Source organism: Tachysurus fulvidraco, chromosome 25 (assembly GCF_022655615.1).
Source record: "Tachysurus fulvidraco isolate hzauxx_2018 chromosome 25, HZAU_PFXX_2.0, whole genome shotgun sequence".
Taxonomy (NCBI): domain Eukaryota; kingdom Metazoa; phylum Chordata; class Actinopteri; order Siluriformes; family Bagridae; genus Tachysurus; species Tachysurus fulvidraco.
The window spans coordinates 8062681-8070906 of NC_062542.1; positions in this window are offsets into that span (position 1 = coordinate 8062681).

Sequence of the window (8226 nt, forward strand, 5' to 3'; positions counted from 1 at the left end):
GGTATTGGAACATAGGAAAGGAAGCAGATGTTTCCTCTGTAAACACTGAGAGCTGATCAAGATGAGAATTCTTTAAGTATGACTTCACTTTTCCTAAAATGAACGAATGCAATTCATATTATCATTGATAACTGAGAACATGGGTTCCAAATCCCATTGCAGGTACAGAATTACATTTAATCACTGGTGTCAGTAGTTTTTAAAATGTGTGTATTGTTCCCTGTATTGGAAAGTTGTATTTCATAAACATTTTGGTGAATTGGTGTATGGACATATCATAGATGATAACCATTGTATATTGGTGTTTGGGAGAAATTGGAGTACATCACAAGACTTTCACTATTAAAGAGCTCTGCTGGGTTAAGCCATTCAACTGTTCCCATTTTTTTTTCCAGAAACTAATAGCAACTAAATTTAGATTGGTTCAACAGTATCAAAAAAGTGTTTAATAAATGTCCAGTAAAAACATGTTCTCTAACCCTATTAAATGTTGTTATAAAAATGTATAGAAAATAGATTTTTTTATTGAACAGGGGTTTCCAAAGCTTTGGTTAAAAAAATTGTATAAAATTGAAATATAAACAACTGTGCAAGACATCACCATCATATACACAGTACTTAAAGCTGCCTCAGTAATCTTTGAGAATGGAAAAAATAGATCTATGATAAATGCAAAAAGTTGGACACAAAAATAACTGAAAAAATGACCCAAATCCCATGGTTTATGTCATTTAATGTAATAAAAAACAACATACATATAATGAATACACATAACCCAGTTCTATTTATTATGCCAAGCATTTTAATTCCTCATATGTGTATGTTATGGTAATTTTGGGATTACACTATTTTCATGGTTCAGGAGCATGTGGCATGACGTGACATCATCTGAGCACGTGTAATCATGTAATCCTTATTGTGCCGAACATTTTAATATGTCATATGTGTATCTTGTGCTAATCTGCAGTCCACTTATCTTGGTTTCTTTGAGTTCTCACTTTTGAGGCTGAGCGTTTTTATATTGTCACTGTCATTGTCATTTGATAATGTCTATCTTGTGGTAATGTTGTAATTCCCTTTATTTGGGGGTTGGCGTGCACATGACATCACATGACATCAACAGAATACAAGTCACACAGTTCTCCTCATTGTGCTAACCATTTTGTGGTCATTATTCGCTTCCACTCATTTTTGGGTTGGTGTGACCTTATGTCATTGTGCCAAGTGTTCGGATATGTCACATGTATACTGCAGTAATTTTGTGATTCTGCTTAATATTGAATTAATACATGTATAGATGGATAGATAGATAGATGGATACATAAGGTGGGGTGGAGTGGATAGGTAAATGAACTGAGAGTCTCCTTTACAGCTACTGTGACTGGGGAGCTGGAGATTAGAGGGGCCTCAGCTCAGCTGAGCTGGGATGCTAATCTAAATCAATGGGAAATTTTGGGCTTTTCAAGCTTCCACTATTTGAAAACTGCAAGTCCATTTGGTTCAAGAATTTATACCTTCATAAGGCCATAAAGCCGAAAGGAGTTGCTGAATTTGGGAAAGTAGCTTGAACGCTTGCCAACTTAATAATGTCCAAAATCTTGAATGGAATTCTATGGGAAATTAGGCCACGGAGCTTCTGCACCGAAAAAAAAAAATTCCAATAATAATAATAATAAGCTAATAACAATATTTACTTTTTCAAGCCAACATAATAATAATAATAATAATAATAATAATAATAATAATAATAATAATAATAATAATAATAATAATAATAATAATCATAATAATAATAATACATGAATTAATAAACCAAGAATAAATCATGACACTCCTTTTTCCACATTTAATGTGATATAGAAACTGTCAACAGGTAAAACAAACATATTCTATGGGAAAACCTACAATAACTTTTATGTATCATTTTCAAATGTAATTATTGATTGAGAGAAACAGATTATCATTTCTAAATATGAGCAGCAAAATATTTTTTGATACTTTTGTGTAAACCAATGATAAGGTTGCTTATAGCATCTCGATCCAAGGATGATTCTATCTATAGACTTAAGGCTCAGAATGTCTGAACCCTTGTGTAAAGGAAGGTTCAGAACTGCCAACTGATTACCATTTAGTAATAAATTTGATTGGTAATCAAAAATGAACACAAAGTTTATTACATACATACATACATACATACATACATACATACATACATACATACATACATACATAGTGCGTGTGTGTATATACTGTATAATGTACCTTCCATGTGCTTCAGTGTCTTCAAAACTACCAAGAATCCCTGATAAAAAAATATGCATGTAAAGGTAAAACACATTTCATACAAGCCACCACTAAAACAAAGCAATGTGTCCGTATGTCACCTCTGTGAGTGTGTAAACAGGTGACTTCCGTCCTTATCACTGTTCAGATTTCACCACTACCCACTAACATGCCACCTGTACTTTGATTCTTTGGGAAACAAAACAAAATTATTTTGACTTTTGTCTTTAATGAAGGACCTTACTAGATGAGAATGACAGATTGCATGTTGCATTTAATATGCTTTGTCATAGAGCAGGGCAAACACATCGTTTGCGAACTGCACAGCTGCATAGATAAACAGAGGGGCTTGTACGTTCAAAGTCATCTAAAGTTTCATTTGTAGTATGTTTTGATAATTCTTTCACTGCAGTGAAATATAGACTGCAACCGCAATGGAAATAACATGCAATGGATTCCACAGTGCAAAAACATTTAGGTAGAAATGGATTCAAACAGAGCTAATGAATATGGTAGACTAAGCCACCCAACACACAAAATACCTAGCAAAAAAGATAATTAACAAGCAAAAGTAACTCTTAATATGCATGATAAAAAAGCTGCTTCATTTATTCACTGTTTTGTTATTCTGTAATGCATATGACTGGATTTAAAAAAGCAAAAGTAGGTAATATACACAAATAATAACTACAGCTAGTTATAACAAATGCTAACACAACTTGGAAGTAATGTTCCCTTAACTCCTAGTTGAAGAAAGTCCTGTATGGTAAATATTTTATCATATTAAAGAAATTTGCTGTCTACAATTTTGATGAGAAGAAAACAAAAGCTCTTCTCATGGCTGATAAAGTATGCCAGTGTACTTCATGAATACCACCTTGACTAAAGCTGATACACTTTTCCACTGTGAATACTGCTGCCAAAATTGAAGAAGTGAATATGAGAAGAGGGGATTTTATTTTACACACATACAACAAACAGGGAAGAAAGTGTTCGTTCAAATAGTATTTCCTACTTGCCCTAAAGGAAGTAAAGCTCACAGCAAAAAGAGGCAGTGGGGACAGAGGCAGCAATTCAAGCTTTGGATACAACACTGAACCCTAGTGGACATGCTCTTGTTACATAGAAGTATAAAGACTGATCTGTGGGCAAATTTGTTATAGTAGTTATTGTATACATCTCTGATGGTGAAGCAGAAGCTCTTTTTTTGACAAAGCTCTCTGTCTACTATTCTCTATAGTAGTACAGTAGTATATAGTAACTATGAGCGTCAGGTTGTTTAAATAAGGTTTCATGCCTGAATGGCAGGCTGGCAGAAAGGATTCCCTTTTGTTTTGTTTGAAATTGGAGAGTTTGTGCTTCAGAGTAGTATTCTCTCCTTATGACTGTTATTGTGTTTATTATTCTCTTAAGAGTGAATAGCGCTTATGCCATTGTAACCTGCACTCCTCTATAAAATATGCTTAAAAAACCTGATTCATCTGCTCTAAGCATATCATAGCTATCTTTCATCCTGTATACATCTTGGATGTATACATAAATCTTTTTCACACTATGCTGTTAATGAGGCAACTGGTCTCTATACAAGTGAATCAATTTCCTGAAATCCTCTGAAATAAGAAAAATGACAAGCATGATATATATACCCTGACAACTTCTCTGGTAATTTGAAACAAAATTAAATAGAATATTTCCCCTCTTTTATTTTGCATTTCTTGTTTTATTTATATGTTTTTCCCCATACTGTTTCAAAACATTATGACTTTTCATTATAATATTTTATTTAATGATTGATATTTAAAAATCACAAAATTCAAAAGTTATCCATTCAGCCAGTCATATGGCAGCAGCACAATACAAAATTATGTGGATACGGTTTAAGAGCTTATGTTAATTTTTACATCAAGCATCATAATGTGGAAAAAGTGTGATTTCTGTGAATTTAATTCTGGCATGGCTGCTAGTGTCATGTAAGGCTGGTGTGGACCCAAATGCAGGACACAGATGAAAACTCAAATTCAATGTCTTTAAATGGAATAGGCAGGGTTAAATGTAGCAGCAGGCAGTCCAGAAAGTAGTAACACAGAGGACCAGGGCTATGCAGAACAGTAGTCCAGTTCTCCGATACCTTGTTGAGCTGAGCAATGCAGGGTGAGCTGAAACCAGTGTCATGAAAAGTACACAGGTACACAGGCAGACAGTCCAGTACACAGGAAGACAGGGCAATGCAGAAAATAGTAACCAAAACAAGCAGGGTTAAACAAAGTAGGGTATCAAAAAGCAGGCAGTAATATGCAAAAGGGGCAATCAAGGTCAAACCAGGCTGAAAAATAGTGAAATAGTGAAAATCCAAGATAGCCACCAACATAAAAGTGAGGTCAAGTGACCTCAAGCCAGGAAATGCGGAGAACAGGCTGTTAGCTGGTGCCAGATGGACTGGTTGAGTCCTTCAGAAACTGCTGATATCCTGTATCAATTGTTTACCCAGAATTTTGAATTGTGCTGTTTACTCATGATTGGCTGATTGGATAACTGTATAAATGAAAAGGTGTACATTTGTTATTATTAAAATAGCTAGTGAACATGAAATAAAATGAAATGAAATTGAAATGAAATTAGAGCATGGAGGCCTTTAATATCACCACATATGCATTACAGCACAGTGGAATTCTTTTCTTATTATATCCCAACTGAGGAGGATGGGGTCGAAGACCACCTGGAGCAAGGGGGGTTAAGGGCTTTGATCAAGGGTGCAACAATGACAGTTTGGTAGTGCTGTGGTTCAAACAGATCTTCCGGTCAACAACCCAGAGCCTTAACCTAACATGGGAATACATGAGATACATACCCTGTGTAATTATGGAACATGCTTTTTCAGTTGGTTGAATATGGGCAGATATGTCTCAGTGGTTGTTGTAGTTCAAAAGACAATATCCTCACCTATAGCATATTATTTCCTGAGATTAGACACATAACAGTGGTCCAACAGCCCATCTACCTAAGAGTTTGCTATAAAGAATAAAATAAAAGGGAAGGAAATCATATTTGCAATCACAGCTTCAAGTTTGGTATCATAGAGAGATATCAAGAGAGATAAAGAAGAAGACCCAACAACACCAGAATGCTTTTCAAATCAAATTACTTAGTAACAACTTCTGGTGCCCTTCTTGCATGAGAGAAATGAAGAAACACCTAGACAAACTATTACCTTCCCAAGTCTGGCAGCTTTACAAAAATGTAAAAAAATAGGATCAAAATGTACAAAGTTTTAAACTAAGTTAATATTTATATTATATGCCTTGAAAATATTCAGTACATAGAAGATATTAGGAATTGACTGGATGGAAGTGAGTTAAATGTATTTAATATTTATCCTTAATTAACAAGCCTGGGTGATGGCAAGGAAAAATTCCCTGAGATGATTTGAGGAAGAAATCTTGAGACGAACCAGACTTAAAAGGCAACCCATCCTCATTTAGGTGACACAGAGAGTGTGAGCATAAATCATGTCCTTTCTACTGTTTACAGTCAAGTGCAATTGTGCAACCAAAAGCTCCTGAGCAATGTCTGCATAATTTCTAAAATCATTATAGACTGAACACTAATCCTCCTGCGGTTCGAAATTCCCAACAGCCATTCCCACAAAGTAACGAGACAACGTAACCAGAGGCAGTGTTTAGCCTAGCAGAGAGAGAGAGAGAGAGAGAGAGAGAGAGAGAGAGAGAGAGAGAGAGAGAGAAATATTAGGTATGCTTGTATTCATGTTATGGTTAAAGGAAACATAAAATATGTGCAGTAGGACGCTGGAAAGAGTAGTTATGACAGCATAACTAAAAGGGAGAGCCAGAAAGTAACACAAACATGAGTGCTTCCTGGGACATAAAGCATCCAACCAGTCCATAATCGGCAAACCTGAGTAAACATATGAGATTGGTAAGGCAACCGTCTTTAAACATCCCAGTTCGCCAAACACTCTATGCCCATGAACCTTCTAGATCTCCTCCTATTAATAAAAATCTACTAATTAATTATTAATTAATAAAAATTCTAGATCTACAACCTATTAATAAAAAGCTTGACCAAGCCTAGATGTAAACAATGAGACTATATTTAAATAATATATTTGGAACTGTGATGATTTAACCAGCTGGGGATGTTCTGGAAGTTGGAGTTCACATGACCTCTCCACCTGTCCAGTGGTCTGCATGTTGTATCCAGAGGTTAAGTTATGGTTGTTAAGTTAAGATTAGCAATTATGCCCAGTTTGTTCATGAAGCTGATCCAAAGTCAGTAGGTGAATTGAGTCCCTTGGTCACAGATATTCTCTGAAATCCAGAAATACCTCAAAAAGTGTTTGAACTAGCTCAGTGGTGAATAGGGTAGGCTGGGAAGTGGAATTGAGTGGAGTGACTACTAAAAACTAGTCAACAATGGACAAGAAATTGGTGTGAAGCTGACAATGAATATGGAGTTCCAGAATATCAGTGATAAAATCTACAGCAATGTGAGAACCTGGTTTATTATGGTATGGGCTGGCAGGGATCAAGAGACCTTGGTTTGGGGAATAACAGAACATGAGAAGACTGTAAATTTATGTAGGGCCACTAGTACCTGTCTCATAGCAGATGGTGGGTGCATTGTGTCTCTGGATGGCCAGTTTCTATGGACTCGTGTGCCCTATTTAGAACCTGTTCTAAGGTTGATATCAGGTATCAGGCATTTTAATGCATTTCAATTACAAGCATGTTTAAAATAATTGAAAACAGATTGATACCCTTAAGTAATATTTTAAAAAATGCATATAAATTGTGTCTTGAAAGGTGTGGTAAGAGAAACTTGCCTCCATTTCAAATTTCCCATCAAGGTCATCGGGTTAGGTTTATATTTTTCATTTCATGTGTGATTTACATTCCTGGTAGAGTTGCACTGCTGATTGTTTTATCTGCTGTAATATACAAAATCAGATTCCATTCAGTTAAGGGGGGAATCTTTGCCCATTTCTGACCATATGAAGAGAAAAATCTTATTAGCAATTGCTAGGTAATAATTCTTGTATTCCTTCTTTATTGTAAAACTAGTAAACTATAGCTGAAGCTGAATTAATTTAATTCAATTCAATTTTATTTGTATATCCAGAAGCAATGGTGGCAAGGAAACTCCCTGAGATGATACAAGGAAGAAACATTGAGACATAAAAGGGAACCCATCCTCATCTGGGCAACACTGAAGAGAATTTATAAATAATTTTCTTTCTTAAGTTCCACTTTTTAGACTATAAATATATAGTCATGTGCAATTGTGTAACCAGTGCAATTGCGTAACTGAATTAACCGGGTGATTTAGAGTATGTTGCAAGTCATAGTGAACAAGAATTTTAACCATATTATTATATGATTTCTTTAATGGGTAAAATATATAACAGTTAAAATATTTAAATACAAAATAAAAGAACTTTGCATATTATGGAAATATGGGTCACTAATGCAAATCAGACCGTGAATGCACTTGATAATTTATGGGTGATTATACACATGTGAGCATGAAGAAAATTTGATAAAAGCATGTGCTGTTACAGCTCATTTTAAGTGTTATTTAATATTTTCTTTCAAAGAAAAATCACTATCTAGATAACCAGTGTGTCAAATTAAGATGAAATTCTTAGGATGCTGATGCCCTGTCCGTGGAAAAAGAAACATTTCACTTACTCTCATTTCACTTACTCATTTTGAGCAGCTAGCTCTGTGAGCAACTTAAATGATCTAACACCATGAAGTGTCAGTTAAATGATAGCAAAGGTCACCTGGGAGCAGAAATGTTATGAGCCTGTTTACAATGCCCACACATCTCAGACACAATGTGTTTACTTCATACTGGTGCTTGGTTGAGTCGTATTTTACAATAAAAATGGGCTGAAGACCAAGGCTTTAATTGTGCATTATTGAG